The sequence below is a fragment of the Schistocerca cancellata genome, chromosome 7 (genome assembly GCF_023864275.1).
Source record: "Schistocerca cancellata isolate TAMUIC-IGC-003103 chromosome 7, iqSchCanc2.1, whole genome shotgun sequence".
NCBI classification, from domain to species: Eukaryota; Metazoa; Arthropoda; class Insecta; order Orthoptera; family Acrididae; genus Schistocerca; species Schistocerca cancellata.
In genome coordinates this window covers 328,453,354-328,477,189 of record NC_064632.1, presented here as the reverse complement: position 1 = coordinate 328,477,189, position 23,836 = coordinate 328,453,354, and the positions used below count along the sequence as shown (strand labels likewise).

Sequence of the window (23,836 nt, the reverse complement as noted above, 5' to 3'; positions counted from 1 at the left end):
GTGTCTTTAGCAGCTGGGCGTTCGCCAGAGTGTGGCAGACAGAAGTTGGCAGCCCACAGTGGGCACCTCGATGCGGCGCAGCGCAGGTTTCATTACAGCCTTTCACAGGGCGCGGCGCTGCCAGAATGAGGCCCCGCCGGCATTAGCTGCGGGACTACAATTAGCGGCGCTTCATCGCAGCCGACCCTCCGAGGAGTGGAGCGGCCAGAAAAAGACGGCTCGTTACCGATTCTCGGCGCGGCCAGACTGCGCTTCTAGCACCTGTCCTACCGCAGAACCGCCTCCGGACCAGCCACATAGCTCTGCACTCGAAAAAACTCTCTCACACACCACCGCAATACCGCCTCCGCACCGTGAGTGGAAGGTCAACACTCTGTTATGCTCCACGAGGCCAAATGTGGTCCCCACCCTATACTGTCATGTCACATTATTAGGAGGGGACAGAGTGTGCACAAAACCGGCGCAGTCAGGAGCACGGACAATAATAGTTTCGGCGAATACGCCGTGAACGGTTACCACACAGCAGGGGACGTGCAGTTCGACAGCTGAGACCTATGCACAAACGTAGGACAGGCGTTCAATTTTTTTTCTCTGCCAGCTTTGGTCTAAAAAAATGCCGAATTTGCTGTGGGGTATCGTGGAATATTCCTGCTTCAGCTCTTATAGCTTCATGATTTTTTCGATAGGTGTGGCGCTATTGTGTGTCTAACGGAGTTTCATTGCAGAGATCTGTCAATGAGTTTCCTTTGGTAGAAAACTAGACCATCGCAGATATTCATAAGCGCTAGCCGAATATCTGTGGAGAGATGGCAATGAACAAAAGCACAGTGAGTCGTTGGGCTAGATGTCTGTCTTTATCACAGCCATGTCGTAAAAACCTGTCTGATCACCCGTGTGCCAGTCAGCCACACACAGCTGTGACTCCTGCAATGTTGGAACGTGCGGACACTCTCATTTCAGGTGAACAATGGGTCACAATCTAACACATCGCTGCCCAAATGGACGTCTCTCTTGGTGCTGCTGACATACTCGTCCACCAGTTGTGGTACTCAAAGGAGTATGCCCACTGCATTCGTCGCCTCCTAACAGAATGCCATAAAGAGCAACTAAGGACCATCTATGCTGGACTGTTTACGGGTTACGAGGCTGATTGTGACAATTTTATGTCGAACATCATCACAGGTAATGAACATGGGTTCGTCGCTTCGAACCAGAAACAAAACAGCAGTCCACAGAGTGTCGTCATACCACTACTCTTAGGAAGAAAAAGTTCAAAGCTGCACTCACAGCCAGTTCAGTCAGGGCGGCGGTCTTTTGGGACCCTGAACGGGTTATTCTTTTGATGGCCTCCCTCATGCGGCAACGATCAACTCAGAAGAGTATTCTGATACCCTCAGGAAACTGAAGAAACGACTTCAGCATGTTCGTCGCCACGAAAATGCAAACGAAATTCTTCCTCGTGACAATACAAGGCCTCACACAAGTCTGCGCACCCAAGAGGAGCTCACAAAACATCATTGGACAGTTCTTCTCCCCCTACAGCTCGGATCTCGCATCTGTCGACTTCCATCTGTTTGGCCCAGCGAAGGACGCATTCCGCAGTAAGCAGTACGTGGATGATGGGGTGGTTATTGATGCAGCGAGACTTTGGCTCTGACGTCGACCAGTACAGTGGTACCGTGCGAGCAAACAGGCCCTCCCAGATAGGTGGACTAAGGCCGTCGCATTGAACGGAGATTATGTTGAAAAACAGGACTTTGTATCCAAAATAATGGGCAATAATATGGTGAACTGGAATGCTGCATAGAACCAACTTGCTTTCAGAAAAAGAATGTGTTGCATTACTTACTGAACGCTCCTCGTGTATCTCGCATCTTCCAAGCCACAGCCAGCTAGTCTTCAAACCATCGGTTTGACAGGTTATACCAGTAGGACGAATATGGTGGCGTTGCTGTCACGGTTCCTCCGAGCCATAATCCGCAGGTAGCGGTCATACACTGCAGTAGTAGCCCTTGGGTGGCCTGAGCGAGGCGTGTCATCGACAGTTCCTGTCACTCTGTCTCTCCTCCATGTCCGAACAACATTGCTTATGTGCACTCCGAGACGCCTGGACACTTCCCTTGTTCAGAGCCCTTCCTGGCACAAAGTAACAATGCGGACGCGAATGAACGGCGGTATTGACGGTCTAGGCATGGTTGAACTACAGACAACACGAGCCATGTAGCTCCTTCCTAGTGGAATGACTGGAACTGATCGGCTGTCGGACCCCCTCCGTCTAATAAGCGCTGCTCATGCATGGTTGTTTACATCTTTGGGTGGATATAGTGACATCACTGAACAGTCAAAGGGACGGTGTTCGTGATACAATATCCACAGTCAACGTCTATCTTCAGGAGTTCTGGGAACCGGGGTCATGCAAAACTTTTTTTGATGTGTATATTTGTGGCGGCTTCGAACAAACTTCACACATAATTTGAAATCATTTCGGAGCTACTTCTCTCTGACGCCCCCTCAAAACAAAAGGCAAGTTTATCGCTTACTACATTTTCGCTGTTTATACAGTAAAACTTTCAGATATAGGCATGACGGTTTAGTTTATCATTTCTTTAGTACTATCTCTACTCAAATAATTAACATATTTAGTAATTTGTAATCAGGCATTTGAAGCTGTTTTATATAAGGGAGTTCGATTGTTTAAAGAGTTGGTGAAGGGGGATGGGAGGGGAGATTTTAGCATAACAAGAGAGCCAGTTAAAGAGATTCCTTCTTTCAACTGTTTCCTGTCAAATTTTACAGTCTTAGACAGACAACTTTCGATCTTTGATATCAGTACCACACGTATTCTTCACGTACGTTATCTCCCAAAGATTTCAGAGGGTCTACTGAGAAAAATCTCTAGTAAAATATTTCCAAGCATTAATTACATTGGAGACGTGCACGTAAAACTTAAAAGAATACTTTTTCTTGTAGTTTCGAAAGGATACGATGTAAAGGTGAGAGTATGGAGTCCACAGAAAAAAAAGTTAAGGAAGTTTTTGTTTCCGTCTTTGGAGGTGTATTGTAACTCTGCCGACAGTAAGCTCTTGCAGCCTGTTTCCCCTGCAGGCGAGATTGGGTTATACTGTATTCACTGAAGCCTGGCAGAAGAAAGCTGTCCCGGCGGCACAAAGGCCAGGACGACTGCAGTACAGGAGTGCGGGCCACATACGGGAACGAAATAAATTGCCGACTTCAAGGGACGGAAAATAAGCTGTATCAGGTTGCTAACACAGAACAAAGAGAAAAAGCGAGTGAATAAAACTCCAGAGCCCTATTGCCGGCTTACAGTGCAGATCCACTGAAGCTACGGCTGTATGGCAGTCGCGTTTTTCCCACATATCGAACCGTACTACACTCACAGTATTGCCCCGAATCAATAGGGAACTACAGTGAGGTGTTCAGGCGACGTACCGCCCAGCGTTCTAAAGAAAATAACATTTTAAAGAAACATTCGAATGTGTCTCTCTGTTTGAGATTTACCTGTGTTCATTTGAATACGTGCCCCCCCCCCCCCCTCCCCCATTAATAATTTAGAATTCCAAATCCACAACTCCCTTGGATATGAAGTTTTTGACATTGTCAACGAGGATATCCGCTGTCTGTCTGCAAATTTTTTATTTTTGTTAGGGATTGAAAACCTATAAACTCAAGATCGCACATGAAATATTCTTTATTTGGGATGATTACTAGTTTCGGCTAACAGACATTCTTGATTAGTGTTGGCAGCCTTACGGCTTCACACATTGTTCAAATCTTTTTTAAAATGACACCGTCCATACATGACATTATTAAAAACAGCTTTTTATCGTTCATGGCCACTGTAATCAGTGGCGGATTTACGTATAAGCCCACTAGGCACAGTCCTAAGGAAGGTAGCTTAAGGGGGACGGCATTTTCTGCTCTGTACTCATTTTAACTTTTTATGTTTTAAAATAACTGCTCTTACAAACGACAAAAATTTTTAATATTGTTAAACAACTTGCTAGTTTAAATAAGCCTTAAGAACGAAATTCGACAATACAAGCTTGGAAATATACATAGTTAACTTGGTGACTGATTAGAAATTTAACATTGGGTTTCTGTCTGGTATCATCTTCATGATTGTTCAAAATATTTTGATGTAAGCTGTCAGGACGGCAATCTACAATACAATGTTTGAAACGTTATTATTCCGAGAATGTTGTCGGCTTCTACTTAACCCTACCATATTTTCCCCGTGAAAATACCGGGACCCCTGAAAAGCTTTGATAAACTAATCAGCAGTTTTTTAAATGCTGTAACATGTGTGGGCCTCAGTATGTAAAACCGGACTATACTTAAGTTTCTTGTAGAAATTACGGGTAAGTATCAGTCAACCCTCCATTACCGCGATTAACGTGGAAGCTCTGTGGTCTTCAATATCTGAGCTTTGATTTAATGAACCCGTTTAATAAAACATGTTGATACCGGGAATTTACGTTTTTAAACATATGTTTATACGAAAATAACATAAGTAGAATATCTAATAATGTGTGAAATACACTTCACAACAGTTTAAAAATTTCATTTAGTAATTTACTTATCTACGTTTTTGGCGAAATAAGAAGAAGATAGCAAGCCTGCACGGTATCAAAGTTCTCACTCTGTGCAATCGAATAGTACTTGGCATTGCAAATTTTATAATTAAACTTCTTAACTAAGCTTTTTTTCTTCGAGGAAAGGTTATTTTTATTTTATATTGGAACAAAAGAGGCTTTTGCGTATAGAAACAACAGCAGTATTCGCACAAATGACAACACACCACATCAACTGCTAACAAGACTAGTTAAAGTTTGTAGTCTGTCTTCTCTACCCACAGAAATCGCTAAAATGTTATAAGAATAATAAGTGGGATAAGAGTCGATCCAGCACACCTCACTGCAAGAAATTGCAAAAATTATTCGCTTTTAAAATTAGAAAGACAGTGTCAAGAATATTCAGAACATATTTGCATCCCAACTAAAATTCTGGCGACGTGGAAAACAGAAGCCAAAAAAGGGACTGTCCCGTTTTCTTTACGAGACGAATTCCAGCCGGCAGAAGTGCTTCTACTGTTCACTGACAACAGAGAAACAGGCGACAATGAAATTAAATTATTCTGCATTGCCGTTCTTTCAAAACTGTTACGTCGAGTAATCCGAACTGGTCAGTTCATCGATCCGTATTTAAAGGAAAAATCTTTGTGCTCGTGTGCCGTGTTTAAAGTAAAAAGATTTGTGCGATGTAGCGCGATTGGAACTGGATACAGTCTTTCTTTATATCCTTTTACAATTTTTTTCTTTTGTTTTGACTGTTGGTTGACAATTTTGTAAGTGTCTTAACATGCAGAACAGCGAAAAAAGCAAACGTGCAAAATTAAGAGGGGCGGCATTTCGAAAATTATCGAAGGAAGGGCGAGAACAAGAAGCCAATGTTCTAAAAACGCTTAGTAGAGTAGATAAATTTTTCGCAAAAAAATGTTGCTGGTTCGACTTCAAGTTAAAGTAGTACAGATGATGTTTCTGGCACTGCAGCTGTTGTAAAAGAAGTAAATACAAGCGCAACAAAAGTTAAAAATGAAGAAAAGCAAATTGTACCTGATTTCGGGTTTCACGAAAAACTAAGTGTAGAGTCAGACATTACAAAAAGTAATAACCTCGTTAGTGATGATCTTGCAGAATGGTGTGTCAATGAATCAACAATCGACATTCTCTTACAACATGGCATTAACCAAAATGTAACGGTGATTTTTCTAATTCAAGTATCAATAGGCGATAAAACCAGATATTTGAACAAAATGTATTTTGCCGTAAACTTTTAAATGGTGAATCAACGTTGCGAGATTTTCTAGTATACCCTTGTAGCACCGGTGTTTTTTTGCACCTAGTACATTGTTCGGAGATAAGGCTGCGATCGCTACTAATGGGCCGGCCGCGGTGGTCTTGCGGTTCTAGGCGCTCAGTCCGGAACCGCGCGACTCCTACGGTCGCGGGTTCGAATCCTGCCTCGGGCATGGATGTGTGTGATGTCCTTAGGTTAGTTAGGTTTAAGTAGTTCTAAGTTCTAGGGGACTGATGACCACAGATGTTAGCCATTTGAACCATTTTTGCTACTAATGGTATTGCAGATTGGAAAAATATTTCTAATATTTTATCTCATCATGAGAATTCACTTGAACACAAAAATTCTGAATTATCACTCTTAAAAGAAAAAAGTCACTTGTAACAATAGATAACCATTTCGAGTCATATGCTGAGACAGAAAAAATGTACTGTCGCAGTGTGTTGAAAAGGGTGTTTGCAGTAGTGAAGAAGCTAATAAGTCGTGGATTTCCCCTACGTGGCCAGGTTGAAAGCTTTCATTCATTACATAATGGTCAATTTATAGCCGAATCTGATCCTTTTCTCGCCGAGCTCATTGAACGATATGGAAATCCAGGGCAGGGACACAGAAATTATTTTCGACAACCTGTTATGAAAGAATAGAGCTTCTTTCTGAACGAATAAAAAGAATTATCATAAGTGAAATAAGACAGGCCAAATATTTCTCTATAATAGTAGACTCTACTGCGGATATTTCACATATTGATCAATTATCTTTCACATTAAGCTATATGAACGAGAGTGTTGAACTGCTGAACGTTTCCTTCTGTTTTTACCAAACTCAGGACACAAGTCAGAAAACTTAGGTGAGGTCTTACTAAAAGTCCTGTCTATACATTCCATCGATATTACTGACTGTAGAGGCCAGTCATATGACAACACAAGCAATATGTCAGGCCGGCCGGAGTGGCCGTGCGGTTCTAAGCGCTACAGTCTGGAGCCGAGCGACCACTACGGTCGCAGGTTCGAATCCTGCCTCGGGAATGGATGTGTGTGATGTCCTTAGGTTAGTTAGGTTTAATTAGTTCTAAGTTCTAGGCGACTGATGACCTCAGAAGTTAAGTCGCATAGTGCTCAGAGCCATTTTGAACCAATATGTCAGGAAGTTACACTGGTTTGCAGGCACGCATTAAATAACGAAATCCGAAAGCGCATTATGTTCCGTGTGCAGCACATTCTTTGAATTTAGTCGGCACTAGTGCTGTAAGCTGTTTTCGGGAAACATGTTCATTTTTCAATGTAGTGCAAAACCTTTATAATTTTTTCTCTGCTTCTACACAACGCTGGGATAAACTTATTTCTTTCATGAAACCAGGAAGCAAAACGCTAAAAGGTTTATCAAAAACACGTTGGTCAGAAAGGGAGGAAGTGTGCGTAAGTCTGTATGGAAACTGGGAGGGCATTATCAATGCCCTCACACGTATTGCCAATAATCCGTTTGAAAAACCACTTGTGCGAAATGAGGCTCCAGCTTTATTGAATCAACTCAGCAGAGCATAAACAGTATTCATGATGACAGTTTGGAAGGACATACTCCAGAGATTTAACTGTGTAAATCTGAAATTGCAAAGTGTAAATATTATTACTAAAATAGTGCATGAATTAAATGAATCACTTGTAGGATTTATTGCATCTATTCGTGGCATGTTCGATTATTATGAAAGTAAATCCATGAAAATTGTGGCTTAGACTATGAATCAGCCTATAAAAGATCACGAAAACGCCCACTTCATGATGACGAGGAAGCAGACTCTGAAGAAGTTTTTCTGACTGGAAGGGAAACACTTAGAGTCGAAGCATTTCTCCCAACACTCGACAACTTGTACGCCGAATTAGTGAGGAGGAAGGAAAGCTATAGAACACTGTTGAACTCCTTCACAGTTTTCACCAACCTTAAGAGCGGTTCACCTGACGATATTGCTGAACGTGCAGCAAAACTCCAAGACACAGATTTAGAGCCTTCCTTCCCTATCTTCTGAGATTAGTGATATACCAGTCGGAATGAGTAAATTTTTACGAAAAGAGAGGTTATAGTCCGTGTTTCCAAATGTTGACATTGCTCTTAGAATATTCCTATATGTGGCACTTACAAATTGTTCAGCAGAACGCTTGTTTTCGGCTCTTAAAAGACTGAAATCGTACCTTCGTTCTACGTTGTCTGAGGAGAGATTGAACGGCTTGTCCATTCTTCACATCGAAGCCGATCTCCTAACTGATAACCGTCTGAACTACGAAGATATGGTCAACGAGTTTTCTGCCATCAAAGCCAGACGCAAACTTTGCTGACTGGTGAGTTTGTTTATTTATTCATATTACTTTTGAAAATTTAAGATTATAATGTGATTTTCATTATAACTTGGAGCACATTCATTGGATTTACAAACTACGTATAATCTGTTTATTTTACAATTGACGATGGCAGAACGCGAACTAAGCCTCGTTTACGTGCAGACGTGATCGAAGGCGCCCGACAACACTAAACAATACCCGAATGACCCAGGCCGCCCGCCGCTGTACAGTCAGGTCATACTGATACTGTAGTATATGATGACTCATGCGTATTCTTGGCGTTTGCTGAAATGTATAGCTATAGAGGAATTATACGTTATCGGAAAGTACGCTCAGATGAAAAAGTGTTAATAAATAACGTAGTTCAGTTCAGTCGATAAATATGTAAAAGTTTTGCTAATACCGTTAGAAAGAGCTACGGTGAGAGCAGTAGCTGCAGTACAGAACCGTTCAGCCCTAATATGGATTAAAGGTATTGTGTACACTTATTATGCACCATCTAGCTACGCAGACCCTAATGCTTTACACGTTAGCTATTAGGTTATAAAACAAATTTGATTTTTCCTCACTAGTCTGTGAAATTATGCAATAGTAAATCCAGTTCTGCGTTTGTTCGTCTGTATTTAGTTATTAGTTCGTGCATCGAAATCTCTACTTCATTTTCATTTCTTACGCTTTCCTATAGATTCACGTATTAATACCGAACGTGTTTTTTTATCTGCTACACATTCAAGTTATTAGATCGTAAAACGACAGTTTAATTTTGATTTTGAACGCGTCTCTGTAAAAGTACGTATTAATTTCTAATGTATAACACCTTCGCTTCAGTTGTTAGATCGTAACACAACTTTTTTATTTTCATTTTCAACGGTTTCGTGTAGAAGAACATATTAAAAGTGAATGTATAACAAAAATACGTTGTCTCCTACACGCTCTGCTGAATTTTTAGGCCATAAAAGAAAACTTATTTTCCTTGTGTTCGTTTCTGTTGTCTTTGAACAGGAGAATGTGTTAACACAATTCAGTTTTAAGTTTGTTTGATCCACTGCCGTACACCAAATACAAGTCAGGAACCATATTACATTTTGATTTAGCGCGACTAGACCGCTGACGCGTCCTTCAGAACAACGAATAGCAGAGTACGGGGAACAGCTCACTGCGCTCCCACCCACAACGGCAGTTGTGAACTGATATGGTAACATTTTTTTTTGGGGGGGGGGGGAGGAGCATATAATATGGTTTTCCTAGGGGCGCAAAATTTTTTAATCCGCCACTGAGTGTAATTGAACGATAGTCATAAAACAAATGTGTTATGTCGGTACACCTTAGTAACTGATGCAATCAGTAGTTATACCATTCCGTAATGTATATACATGCCTCTACAGTTGTAGGTCCACAGATCTAAAGGGTGTGCAGCGAAGGAGCCCCTGACTTCGAAATTAATATATTTTTTTACGTGTGTTAAATCTTTTTTTTAATAAGCGCCTGAGAGAAGGGACGGAGGTAAAGAGGACAAGGGTCGTCTTCCTAGGCCTGGCCTCAATGACCTGTTCTCGCTCTCCCAGCGCCAAGGAAAAGAAAGGGGTTCGATAGGGTCTAGAGAATTTTATTGGATCAAATTCACTTTCTTATAAGTATACATCAATATATTTTTCCCGTGTATTTCTTTAGTTTTATATAACGGGATCCTATTACTACAACCAGAAGCTTCCGAGTCGTCTTCACATAATGAATGTAAGGCGAGACTCCCTCTAAACCGTTTGCTCTGAGGATCAAACTTGTGCCGTGAATCGTTTTTAAGTGTGCTTTCTAGTACTCGGAACGCCCCAATGGGCAGGAGTATCCTCGAATAATGCACCTAAATAGTTTGATAGTCGCGTGCGGTATAATGCATGGTGGCAGAACGCCTCATGCGTTGTTGTCAGGTGGACCCACAAGTCCAGAGCGTTTCCTGCAGCGGCTTGCAAAATGTAATACAGCACCATGCCCTTCAGCCAGTTGACGGCGTTCGTTCTTGTAGTGGGAAAGTAAGTGGCATCTGAGTGTAGGAGTTTGTCTGGGATGACAGGCTCTGGCTGTCGTCGCAACAGGAGCGCCAGCATATGTTGTACAAGATACCAGCATCTGCCTGTCACAGCACATGTCAGGCGGTGCGCATCAGAATCGACGACGGCACAGTGCGGACACAAAGGGTCGTCGGTGAGATGGAGGGAATGGAGGCGCTAGCGTGTGGTTAATATGCAGTTCACCGAAACTTAGATCGATAGACGAGTGTAACAAAAGGTATGTTTACTGTGAAAGCTGTAAGAATTTCATACAGAACTTCAGAGCTAACTCAAAAAACTGCTAACAGATCACCCTGTACGGTGGTCAGGTGGTACAGCATCAGCGTGCATAATCAAACTCGGCCGGCCGCGGTGGCCGTGCGGTTCTAGGCGCTCCAGTCCGGAGCCGCACTGCTGCTACGCTCGCAGGTTCGAATCCTACCTCGGGCATGGGTGTGTGTGATGTCCTTAGGTTAGTTCGGTTTAAGTAGTTCTAAGTTCTAGGGGACTGATGACCACAGCAGTTGACTCCCATAGTGCTCAGAGCCATTTGAACCATTTGAACCATAATCAAACTCGACCTCTGCAAGCAGACATTGCAGCCACGTAAAAGTCTTTTCGAAATGTCCACCACTCGCAGTATGGAGGTGGCGTAAACCAACAATGAACTTTTCCGTCACATCCTGGAGTGTCGCAACGGAAATGAATTCAGATATCACACATATCGCCGATTCAAGCTCGTCCATGGTGGTGGGATGGTTCTGGTATGCAGTGTCTTTCAATGTGCCTCACAGAAAATAGTCACAAGGAGTCTTATTGGGCGAATATAGAGACCAACCCATCCCTGCGCCTGTAAAATAACCCAACGGAAATTTGTAAATTTGTGGTAAACTGCTGAGGTCATCGGTCCCTAAGCCTACACACTGCTGAATCTAACGAACTTATGCTATGGACAACACACACACCCATACGCGAGGGAGGACTCGAACCTCCGACGGGGGTAGCCGCACGGACCGTGATAAGGCGCCCTAGACTGCACGGCTACAACGCGTGGCAATAATCCAACGAATTGACTCTTTTTCCCGAAGTATTCCTCAAGAAAGCGAAACACCTGTTCGGTCTGGCTCCATCTTACATGATCCACTCGGTACCTGGTGGATCATCCAAAGCCGCAAGGCAACAGTTTGTTTCAAAATTACAACCTAACGTTCAATAATGATCGTTTGTCGCATAAAAAGGGCCAATAATGCCTCTGTTGCATACCGCAGCCCAAATAGTAAGTTTGGGAGAATACAGTGGTTTTACTTCACACAAATGGGGATTTTCGCGACCCCAAAATCGCCAATTTCGTTTATTCATGCGGCCAACATCAAATCCGTTATTATTAATCATTGTGATAATCTGCTTCGCTAAGTCAGGTCTCTGTTGCACAGCTCGTGGGCGTGGAATTTGAATGGAAACAAGCGTAGAATCTGTCTCACAAGGGAATCTCCCCATCGCATTCCCCTCTGATTTAGTAGTAATATAGCCCAGTGGATAGCCCGTCAAAAACTGAACACAGGTCAAGCACGAAAACAGGAAGAAGGTGTACTGAACTGTGAAAAAAGAAGCAAAATAGAAACAGTAAACAGTCCAAGCTCAAGGTGTGCAACATCGGACGAATTTGAATATCCATGGTTCCGTGGTCATATGGTCACGGTGTTGACTGCGAAGGGGGAGATCCGGGTCCAAATCTCCCTAAAATCGGGTCATTGACGTGTCTGTTTGCTGTATTCAAAGTTGTGTCTGTGTCGTGGTGTAACGTCCGTTTTCAACGGAAGGAACTTCCAGACGTACGTACCTTCTATTTGTTCTGCACGAGTACCACATGTTATGACTCTCGGGTTTTGTTTTGTAAGTTATGACTCTGGAATTCCTTTGTTGTAACATAGTTAACACCCGTTTGTTTGTTGTTTTCATTTCTGTGAGAGCTGTATGTGGCACCTCACCTGCTCTCACTATTCATCACATTTATTTACTTCGATAATATCTTCTTACCACATAACTCATATTCTATAGCCAGTGTATGGTATGACAATTGCCAAGAATACAGAAGGCGAAGACACGTCAGTGACCGGACGGACATTTCATACATTTGTGAAAAAAATGGAGCACGAGGAAGATTTGAACACGCCTTGCAGTCCATCGCCATGACCACACAACCACGACGTCGTGGTTCTGGCAATTAGCTCGATGCATTTCTTGAGCTTACATCGTTCACTGTTTCTATTTTGCTTCTTTCTTTAAAGTTCAGTACACCTTCCTCTTGTTTCCATGCTTGATGTGCGTTCGGTTTTTGACAGGATATCCGCTGCGCCATTTTACCACTAAATAAGAAGGGGGGGAGGGGGGGGATGCGATGGAAACCTAGGAAAGTTTCCCTTGTCGGTATTTTCTGCGTGCTGAAACACGTGAAATCTGCTGCAATTCTTCGGACATAATCCGTTGAATTTTGGCGAATAAGTCTAGAACCGTGGTGACACTTTCAGGACTAACTATGGTTTGCCTGGGATCAACATTCCCAGCTAGGTCATTAGAAACGTTGCCTGTCCGTTGGAAGTTGGCGACGAGCTTGCGAATGGTCTTCGCATCAGTTCCTTTTGGAACATCAAATCACGTTTGAAAACTGCGCCTTGTTGCAGTAGGACTGTGTTCTAATTTCTGGTGTTCCAGCATCAGAAAAAGACGTTGTTCAACCAAACACATGATTTCAACCTCTTCCTTTGGTACGCTAACCTCCTTTTACGTTTCAGCAGTGGAGATAATCGCCCTTGGCTTCGGAGTACTATCTACAAGCACTAAGTACTGCGATGACAGCGCCAGCTGTTCACAGCTGTTGCTTCGAAATTTCTGTATAAAATTCTTATTGCATTCACAATTAACGTACCATTTGGTGCAATCGTCTATCGCTCTTTGTTTTCAAAATATTTTATTTTTAAATCAGGAATCACTTTCGTGGATACCCTGTATTTGTTCTTTGACCTGATTTTATCTACATAAATAACGAACTTTGACTAACAGTTGTGTATCGCTGTTCAGTACAATAAAAATACCACAAGTCAGATCCAACTTCACAAAAGGCAAAAACAATGAAGTGGCATCTTCTAAAATGTGTATGTTTGCAACGGAAAAAAGCGTCTACCTGATAATCCTGTCGATATCATGCCACCAACTACGTCACAGCGCCCACCATTAGCTGAGTCCGCTTCTTTTATTCTGCTGGCCAGTAATATATTCCCACTGCGTCAAACAAGCCCTACGTCAGAATTACGAAGTATCTCATGAATGCGCTGATAGTTAATTATAAGGATAATCAGAGCATCTAACGACATTCTCAATCCGTTACAGATTTCGGTAATTTCTGTTAAGTTCGCATTCAAATCATACTTATATTGGGTGAAATGGGCTGAAAGGTTGTTGGAAATGCTGAAAACATACAACAACAAAAATCACTAGATAAATTCCAAAATAAAATTCAAACAGAATGTTACCACAGGGAAAATGCTGCTGTCTGAGCAACAAAAGGCCAATGTATTCCTTTTTAAAATACAGAACAGTGGGGAAGCAGCTGCCACAATCCTCATTTCGCTTTCCTCGCCAAACATTTTGTCATGTGAACATATTCGCACACTATTAAGACAGAACATTCTAAATCTTCTTAACCAGTCTCTCTTTGCAGTTAAGCCATCATACTCAGCATCTCCCACTCAGTGACACTGTCTATATTTGTCTCTGCACGTCTCCTTTCTCCCACTGATGTACAGTATTTCCCCTTGCCACCGTCTCCTCTCTCACGTACACTGCCTCCTTTTATCTTTCTTTCCCACTATCACTATCTCCACCATACCTCGGCAGACCAAAACTTCTTGGTGTCCGCACTTCTTAGTCAAGTGGCTTCACAACTGGCCTCAGAAGGGCTGAGTGCAGCCCGCTTGCCAACAGCTCTCGGCACATCAGTACGTCACCCATCCAAGTGCTCGTCAAGCCAAACAGTGCTTAACTTCGGTGATCTGACGGGAACCGGTGTTGCCACTGCGGCAAGGCCGTTGGCACGCGTAATAAAAGGTTAACACACAATCGTTTAGTTTACATTTTTTCTGGATACTTTGCTCATCGATTGCAATTCATCGACATCGCACGGCTTATGATTGTCTAAATGAACAAAAATTTTATTGCAAATACTTTACCGAATTTGCGGTCTTTCGGTTTTAATGGTTTTGGGAAATCACTTTAAGTTCTTTCACGCATGTTAAGACCCTTTCCAGCCAATTTTTGGTCACTGCAGTACCACTTTGGACATATTTGTATGGGGGTGAAGTGTCCATATACACAGACAGCGCTTCATAGCGTTTTATAGGTGAAAAAATGCTGACTAAAAACGTAGCAGGTGATCTCAGAACACTTTCAATTGCCCTAGACCCTTGCCATGTGTTCACTACGTCAATTAAAAATTGGGCATGTTTTACGTGCATAATTATGGTAACTTTGAGTCTCGGTAACGGATAATGATAATGAAGAAAGTTTCAAGGTTCCTCAAGATCGTCATCTTAAATTTTGATTATTTACCTTGATCGGAAATTACAGAAGTGACAATTCCCACAATAAGTACTTTTCGAACCCAAAAATCATGGTTTTTCGGGGTTTTCTCAGGAATAACCCGTGAGCAAATGGTGCTCACCTAAGGCCCACCCTAAAGGACGTCTAATGCAAAAGAACTAACCGACTTGCTTAATTTTCCAGGGCTAGAGGAAGTGTGTAATGTTTAAATTTTGATCCGGTATTGAGGGATACCTACAGTATCCACGTTTTTTTTCCGATAGGTATGCAAATGATCGCTAGGCCAAGGGATATGCAGAACACTTGACCAGTTATCTCTATGAGCGACAGAACCCAAAATATGACCCCATAATAAATCGTATTTTAGCGAACGCCCTTTTGGAACGTATTGGTCGCCCAGGGACTGTTTTTGATGTAACTTACATCAAACGATTGCACTTCAGCAGAGGATTATGAGGGTGTAACTGAATACTGTCTATGTAAGATATTACGAGACTTACCGAAGTTCCTTTATGAATGATTTTATTAATTGATAGCTGTTAAAACATTGACTTTTAAGTAAAACTAGTTATCAGAATCTAGATAGTGCTGGCCTCGTACTTCGGCTGAAATACATCAACTTCTTTAAAAGGCTTTTCTTTTTAAAACAGGTGTCAAAATTAATATGGAAAGCGCTCTTCTGTCAGACTCTGCAAGATTAGTTCGTGGAAGCTATCTCCTACAATACCGATAGTGTTTATACGAATAAGAGGTGCTTCTGACATCCAACACATGTTAGTAAATCAGGGAATAATTTCTAAAAGATAAAATCAAATATGAAACCTTGAACTACGCAAAGGAAGGTGTTAAAGTGAAACAATCCGTATGGAAAGTGACGGATAATTTCAAGCAACTTTATGTACGAGTAGTGGAGGAAAACGTCTGTTTTGTTAAATTGGACTGGACTTTTATTACGTAAAGTTGTAGGCTATACTTTACAAAGGAGATCTCATCTGAAATAATAGATATGTAATAGATCAAGTGGTTACAAAAGATCCCAGATATATAAAAACAGAGGCGATTCAATACGGTTATTGGGTGCCGCGTATATTTAGTGTCCTAATGTGTACATGGTGACTCATTGCCCCGACCACTGGGTTTATGCAACCTGCAATGCCTTCAAATACCACATGCGAGAGTTTCAACTCCCTCGTTCATTGTGTAGAAACTATTAGTCCTACAGAAAAAAATTAGTAGGACGTTTTTGTAGGAAATTTACTGCAGCTAAATTTTTTACTGACATAAATTTTGTATGGAGGCAAAAGTTTTCGAGTTACTCAAGAAAATCGCGTTTGGAGATCACTTTTGTATGTGTCTCTGGAATAATTCGAAAACTATGTCCTCTAGCGAAAACGAATCCAGTACAAAATTTAACTACATTAAATTTCCTTCAGAATGGTCCAGTTCATTTACACTACTGGCCATTACATTTGCTACACCACGAAGATGAAGTGCTACAGACGCGAAATTTAACCAACAGGAAGAAGATGCTGTGATATGCAAATGATTAGCTTTTCAGAGCATTCACACAAGGTTGGCGCCGGTGGTGACACCTACAACATGCAGACATGAGGAAAGTATCAAACCGGTTTCTCATACACAAACAGCAGTTGACCGGCGTTGCCTGGTGAAACGTTGTTGTGATGCCTCGTGTGAGGAGGAGAAATGCGTACCATCACGTTTCCGACTTTGATAAAGGTCGGATTGTAACCTATCGCGATTACGGTTTATCGTGCCGCGATATTGCTGCTCGCGTTGGTCGAGATCCAATGCCTGTTAGCAGAATATGGAATCGGTGGGTTCAGGAGAGTAATACGGAACGCCGTGCTGGATCCCAACGGCCTTGTATCACTAGCAGTCGAGATGACAGGCATCTTATCCGCATGGCTGTAACGGATCGTGCAGCCGCGTCTAGATCCCTGAATCAACAGATAAGGACGTTTGCAAGATAACAACCATCTGCGCGAACAGTTCGATGTTTGCAGCAGCGTGGACGATCAGCTCGGAGACCATGGCTGCGGTTACCCTTGACGCTGCATCACAGCGAGGAGCGCCTGCGATGGTGTACTCAACGACGAACCTGGGTGCACGAATGGCAAACCGTCAGTTTTTCGGATGAATCCAGGTTCTATTTACAGCATCATGTTGGTCTCATGCGTGTTTGGTGACATCGCGGTGAACGCACAATGGAAGTGTGTATTCGCCATCGCCATACTGGTGTATCACCCGGCGTGGTAGTATGGGGCGCCATTGGTTACACGTCTCGGTCACCTCTTGTTCGCATTGACGGCACTTTGAACAGTGGACGTTACTCACCAATTGAAAACGTCTGGTCAATGGTGGCCGAGCAACTCTCTCGTCACAATACGCCAGTCACTACTCTTGATGAACTGTGGTATTGTGTTGAAGCTGTATGGGCAGCTGTACCTGTACACGCCATCCAAGTTTTGTTTGACTCAATGCCCAGGCGTATCAAGGCCGTTATTAAGACCAGAGGTGGTTGTTCTGGGTACTAATTTCTCAGTATCTATGCACCCAAATTGCGTGAAAATGTAATCACATGTCAGTTCTAGTATAATATACACTATTTGTCCAATTAATACCAGTTTATCATCTGTCTTTCTTCTTCGTGTAGCAATTTTAATGGCCAGTAGTGTATCTGCATTACTAATAGTTTGCACATAGCGAGTGTTGCAGGTTGCAGGTTGCATAAAATCCAGATGTTGGGGCAGGTGAATCATCCTGCATATCTAGCACTGTTCATTAAGTCGCAGTATGGGGTGTGAAGGAGTGTGTACGCAAAATGTGGGGTGGGAGGGAGATGGGGAGGGGGATGGGGAGGGCAATAGCGAGCACCTGTACTCTCTTGGACAATGGAAACACAGATATTTTATTTGTTGCAAAATACTCCTTTATTTCTGTAAAAGACTGTCTGTGGGCAGAAAAGATCAAACAAGTAGAAAGACGTAATCTTGATGTTATTACTAACCACCACTTACACACTTTGTTCAATATGAGCACTGGAGACGTGAACGAGATGCTGTACAGCGCCAGATTTGCAAATGGGGTCAAAATTGGAACTGATTTTGTTGCCAATGTAAATCAGTTCTGCATTAACGCATTATAATATCTACCAAGTTTCATTGCCATACCATGATTACAGCTCAACTAAACCTCTACACGAGCCGCACTTTAATTAGAACTACCTGCTATATACGAAGGTTTGTGTTTTTTCAACCTGTCTCGTAGAATAAGTCAAAGGTTCAGAACTGCCTCGCGTGTTCCTACATTTCTTCGGGCACTATTATAAAATTATCACGTGTGATAACACTAAAAGTTTTTGTTGGCTGTTCTAAGCGTCACAAATCATTGCTGGCCTAATCATTCACATATCCACTGATACTACAAAGAATGAACTCCCAAATTGCAAATATGGTTGATCATTAGCTGTAGAATATATCAGAACAAATGAAAATTTGTGCCAGATCGAATTTCCCGCGAGTGGAAACCTTAACCACTTCGGCTGTCCGAGCACACTTCCAGTAGCGGCCCGTACCTCAACTTATGATGGGTACACTCTCTTGTGCTCGCACTATTGTAAATGTACGTGACATGACCGTTTGACGTCAATGGCCGGGAGGCCCCTTCCAGGGCAGGTCCGGCCGCCTTGGTGCAGGTCTTACTGCATTCGACGCCACATTGGACGTCCTGCGCGCCGAATGGGGATGAATTGATGGTGAAGACAACACAACACACAGTCCCTGAGCGGAGAAAAACCCCGACCCAGCCGGGAATTGAACCTGGACCCGTAGGACGGCAATCCGTCACACTGACCACTCAGCTATTGGGTATATGACACCAATTCTGGTACCAATAGTAAAAGTATAGAGGTTTGGGAAAGGGGGGAGGCGGTCGTTACATATGCCTCGTGACGACAGGGTGCAGGAGGTCACTATTAGAGAGTGGGCATCCAGGGCTGCCGTTAAATGACAAAACAGGAAATTAGGTACAATGAAGAGGATCTATTTGAATGTACCGTGTACAAGGGTCGCGCCTAGGGTCGGAAGTTATCAGGTTTTGACCAGTCTAGGAGGTCAGACAATTAATTGAAATGGGCAACGAAAGGGGAAGCGGTTCATGTTAACTTACGTTGGTGGCCGGTCGTGAAACCAGAGCCAGAGGTTCTGCCATCCAAAAAAAGTCTGTTCTGCTCGAGGTATGGATTACGAGAGAGAGAAGCCAGTGTGTTCTGCTCCACAGGACGCTCCGGCGTCCACACACGTGATCGGTATCCCGCGCACGCTATTGGCTAAACCCAATGGCGTGAATTCTCTAACAGTTTCAGCAGAGGGCTCAGGGAGTCTCTTGTCAGCAGCTTTAACTGGACAGAGCTGCCTCTGTTTTGAAGGACAAGCGACTTGAGTCATGTAGGCACGGCGTCAGTTACTCGGGGAGAACACTTGTAAAGATTTGACTGGGCCTTTGAAATAAATTTTTTAAACCAGTTCCCTAAAATATTCCTGGACTGGCTGCCACCATGAACACTATATTCACGATACCCGCACAGGTTGAGACATTGTTTTCTCTCGTTATATTCCCTTGCCATTGCATGAAATACTTTAGAGCAGTGTATTCTATTACACAGTGCGAATCAATGGTTCTTCAGACATGCATGCATCTTCAAAAGACCAGACACCGCAGTGACGATCAACAGCCGGATTTCATCGAGAACAAACTAGCAAATTTTGATTATGGTTCAGCATTAGCTGTATAATAATTAAGGTGGCAAACGAAAGTTTGAATACGGGTCCAGTTGTTCTGGATATTCTACAGCTGATGGTGAACCACAATCGAATTTTGCAAGTTCATCCTTGACTGAATGCGGCAGTTTATCCTCGACGCGGTGTCTGGTCTTTTGGCCATACATGCATGTCCGAAGGAACACTGCTTCGCACTACAATGAGCTGACAAAATTCATGGGGGAGCGATACGCTCATATACAGACTGAGGCAGTATCGCGTACACAAGGTACAAAAGTCCGCCCCGATAGCTGAACCAGCGTGCCGGATTGCCGTCCTAAGGGCCTGGGTGTGCGTTGTCTTCATCATCATTTCATCCCCATCCGGCGCGCAGGTCGCCCAGTGTGGCGTCGAATGTAAACTACTGACCATTAAAATTGCTACACTAAGAAGAAATGCACATGATAAACGGGTATTCATTGGACAAATATGTTATACTAGAACTGACATGTGGTTACATTTTCACGCAATTTGGGTGCACAGATCCTGAGAAATCAGTACCCAGAACAACCACCTTTGGCCATAATAACGGCCTTGTTACTCCTGGGCATTGAGTCAAACAGATGGCGTGTACAGGTACAGCTGCCCATGCAGCTTCAACACGATACCACAGTTCATCAAGAGTAGTGACTGGCGTATTGTGACGAACCAGTTGCTCGGCCACCATTGACCAGACGTTTTCAATTGGTGAGAGATCTGGAGAATGTGCTGGCCAGGGCAGCAATCCAACATTTTCTGTATCCAGAAAGGCCCTTACAGGACCTGCAACATGCGGTCGTGCATTATCCAGCTGAAATGTAGGGTTTCACAGGGATCGAATGAAGAGTAGAGCCACGGGTCGTAACACACGTGAAATGTAACGTACACTGTTCAAAGTGCCGTCAATGCGAACAAGAGGTGACCGAGATGTGTAACCAATGGCACCCAATACCATCATGTCGGGTGATACGCCAGTATGGTGATGACGAATACACGCTTCCAATGTACGTTCACCGCGATGTCGCCAGACAAGGATGCGACCGTCATGATGCTGTAAACAGAACCTGCATTCATCCGAAAAAATGACGTTTTGCCATTCGTGCACCCAGTTTCGTCGTTGAGTACACCATCGCAGGCGCTCCTGTCTGTGATGCAGCGTCAAGGGTAACCGCAGCCATGGTCTCCGAGCTGATAGTCCATGCTGCTGCAAAAGTCGTCGAACTGTTCGTGCAGATGGTTGTTGTCTTGTAAACGTCCCCATCTGTTGACTCAGGGATCGAGACGTGGCTGCTCGATCCGTTACAGCCATGCGGATAAGATGCCTGTCATATTGACTGCTAGTGATACGAGGTCGTTGGGATCCAGCACGGCGTTCCGTATTACCCTCCTGAACCCACCGATTCCGTATTCTGCTAACAGTCATTGGATCTCGACCAACGCGAGCAGCAATATCGCGATACGATAAACCGCAAACGCGATGGGCTACAATCCGACCTTTATCAAAGTCGGAAACGTGATGGTACGCATTTCTCCTCCTTACACGAGGCATCACAATAACGTTTCACCAGGCAACGCCGGTCAACAGCTGTTTGTGTACGAGAAACCGGTTGGAAACTTTCCTCATGTCAGCAAGTTGTAGGTGTCGCCACCGGCGCCAACCTTGTGTGAAAGCTCTGAAAAGCTAATCATTTGCATATCGCAGCATCGTCTTCCTGTCGGTTAAGTTTCGCGTCTGTAGCACGTCATCTTCGTGGTGTAGCAATTTTAATGGCCAGTACTGTAATAAGACATGCACCAAGGCGGCTGTACCTGCCCCGTGAGGGGCCTCCTGGCCAATGACGCCAAACGCTCATTTCCATTTCAAGGTATAAAAGAGCAGTGCATTGGCGAAGCTTTCATTTCTATTTAGGTTATTAATGTAAGGAGGTTCCCGGCGTGATTATGGCCGCACGACGCGATTTAACAGACTTTGAACGCAGAATGGTAGTTAGAACTAGACGCATGGGAGCTTTCGTTTCGGAAATCGTTACGGAATTTGATATTCCGAGATCCACAGTGTCAGGCATTACCTCTCACCACGGACAACACAGTGGCCCACAGCCATCACTTAACGACCGAGAGCAACGGCATTCGCGTAGAGTGTCAGTACTAACAGCCAAGCAACACTGTGTGAATAAACAGCGGAAAACAACGTGGGACATCTTATGAACATATCCGTTAGGACAATGTGGCGAAATTAAGCGCTGATGGGCTATGGCAGCAGACGATCGACGAGAGTACCTTTGCTAACACCACGATATCGACTGCAGCGCCTCTGCCGGCCGCTGTGGCCAAGCGGTTCTAGGCTCTTCAGTGCGGAACCGCGCAGCTGCTACGGTCGCAGGTTCGAATCCTGCCTCGGACATGGATGTGTGTGATTTCCTTAGGTTTAAGTAGTTCTAAGTCTAGGGGACTGATGACCTCAGAAGTCAAGTCCCACAGTGCTCAGAGCCATTTGAACCATTTGCAGCGCCTCTCCTGGGCTCGTGGCCATGTCGGTTGAGCCCTAGACGACTGGAAAACCGTGGTATGGTCAGATAAGTGCGATTTCAGTTGGTAAGAGCTGATGGTAGGATTCGACTGTGGCTCAGACCCTACGAAGCCATGGACCCAAGCTGTCAACCAGGCACTGTGCAAGGCGGTGGTGGCTCCATAATGGTGTGTGCTGTTTTTACATGGATCATTGACTGGAAATTATTATAGTCGGATTTTTGGAGATCATATGCGGCCATTCATGGACTTCGTGTTTCGAAACAACGCTGGAATTTTTATGAATGGCAATGTGCCACTGCATCGCGCCACAATTGTTAGCCGTTGGCTAGATTCTCATTCTCGACAATTCGAGCAAATGATTTGGCCACCCATCGAGGATTTTATAGGACATAACTGAGAGGACAGTTCGTGCACAGAATGCTGCACCTGCAGCACTTTCGCATTTATGGCAGGCTAAAGAGGCAGCATGGCTCAATTTTTCAGCAGGGACTTCCAACGACTTGTTAAGTCCAAGCCACAACGAGATGCTCCATTGTGTCGGGAAAAAGGAGGTCCGACACGAATTTATGAGGTATTCCATGAGTTTTGTCACCTCAGCGTGTGTAGTGCAGCATAGACACTGTACTACGGCACTGATAGTATGTACAGCCACGAAGCAATATCTACATCCGACGAATCCGTCCAGATACTTAGCCTTTTTTGTCAGTGAGTGCATTTCTTTCGCCCGATCTCACACACAGCCGACATCGCGAGTATGCCGATACGCGTAAGGCGAGAGTACCTGAAGCCGCTGGCTCCGTGGGGGACTCTCTTCGTCGATCGGTGGAGGGTTAGCCGCTGATGGCTGGCCGCCAACCTCCGGCTTCATTTGAATAGGCCCACAGTTTAAATTGCGGCGCTCATGAATTGTAAATGTCCCCGAAGCGCAGTCGTCTTCCATTAGTGCCTCGTTAGTGAGGAACTTCTATAATGACGGCTGTACTGCTGCAGAAGACTGTCTATGACGAGCATCGGAGGTTTTGAATAATGCGGCAAGACACTAAGGAGCCCAAACTGAGGGTGCGGTGAAAATTCGAAAAAAAAAAATCAAACCTGATCCATGTTTTCGAGGTTTTAACATGGCATCATTAGCGGTTCGTTCCTCCTGTCAGAGGCATACGAGGAAGGCTTTCTAAGTTTTTACGAAAATATTGAAAGAAAATCATGTTTCGTACAAATCGTTGGGTCTCCACTCATCTGTTTTCATTTCCACTGTCTTCTTTCCTGCTCCCACTGCTTCCGTCTCCAGATACCACTCTTTCATCTTCACTTTTTCTCTTCCGCCGGCCGCTGTGGGCGAGCGGTTCAAGGCACTTCAGTCTGGAAACGCTCTGCTGCTACGGTCGCAGGTTCGAATATTACGTCGGGCATGAATGTGTGTGATGAACTTAGGTTAGTTAGGTTTAAGTAGTTCTAAGTCTAGGGGACTGATGACCTCAGATGTTAAGTCCCATAATACTTAGAGCCATTTGAACAATTTTTCTTTTCCACGGTCATTACTGCCTCTCTCCTTCTCTTCTACTTGCACTTTCTCCTCTCTCTTTCACCGTCGTTATCTCTCTGTTACTCTCTCTCTCAGCACAAAAAATCGTGAATGTGT

The 23,836-nt window shown here is 43.8% G+C and overlaps 1 protein-coding gene and 1 pseudogene across 1 annotated transcript in view; one reads left to right on the top strand and one right to left on the bottom strand.

The window, feature by feature from the left end:
• The window catches only part of LOC126092751 (two pore potassium channel protein sup-9), a 149,825-nt gene that overhangs the window by 83,588 nt on the left and 42,401 nt on the right, over window positions 1-23,836 (top strand). The window lies entirely within an intron of this gene.
• LOC126093784 (5S ribosomal RNA) lies at window positions 14,225-14,342 on the bottom strand (annotated as a pseudogene).